This window comes from Theobroma umbraticum, unplaced genomic scaffold (assembly GCF_002168275.2).
Source record: "Theobroma umbraticum cultivar Fairchild unplaced genomic scaffold, ASM216827v3 scaffold_146.0, whole genome shotgun sequence".
NCBI lineage: Eukaryota > Viridiplantae > Streptophyta > Magnoliopsida > Malvales > Malvaceae > Theobroma > Theobroma umbraticum.
Genome location: NW_018397265.1, coordinates 5,259,343 through 5,260,334, shown reverse-complemented (window position 1 = coordinate 5,260,334; position 992 = coordinate 5,259,343).

Here is a 992-nt window from a genome sequence, read left to right as displayed (position 1 = left end):
ACTTTTATACTTTCTAATAATAAAATATTATGATAAAGTTCAGATTAAACTAAATTATTTTTTAAATAATTTGCAATATAATCGAATCACCATATTTTTTTCGAGTTATCAAATGCTTGTTTTTAATCTCAAACTATCCTAATTGGATATAAGCCAAATACAAGGAGAATGTGGTGGGCCATCCTCCACTTGAAAACCGACTTTGTAGTCATCTTGATTAGGCTGCGAATTTAGTCACGTTGCAAATCAGATTTAGATTTGAAAATGAGACTCCAGCTAACTTATATAAAAGCATAAATAGGTGTAAAATATCCTAAATTTTGTCTAGTTACTAAATGAATTAGATATGAAATTTATCAAAAATAAGTTTTTACCTTTTTATTCTATTATTGATTGGATTTTGTCTTTTTTCTAATAAAATTTATTAATAAATTAAAAAACCAAAAAAATTACTTATATATACTTCAAAATTACATTTTAAAAAAATATACAAGTAAATATTTCTGTACAAAGCATGTAACCAAGAATGCTAGCATAATTAAAACATGGTAACATATTTATTAAACTACATATTTATAAAAATATACTTGAAAAGCTCTTCACTAATCTTTGTAATTTATTCTCTTGATGGGAGCCGTGATCATCTCTCAAGTTTTAATTATTTTATTATTACATAGAGAAAATTGGAAATATATAATTTTGCCACCCCACGGTTCGTAGAATGAAATAGAGGGGGAATAGAATCGTTGTTCTGTAACAATAGAATAAAAGAAGAATAGCTATTAAATAATTTGGTTCATGAGAATAGAATAAGATAGAAATTATTATTATAATTTATTCTAATGATTGGTTGACATGAATAGTTTTAAAAATAATTAAAAATTAAATAATAACTGATAAAAGTACCATTTATTAAAATTAAAAAATTTATTTTGTTAAAAGCCAAATATAATTAAATAATGTTTAATATTAAAAGACAAAATTTATTATTT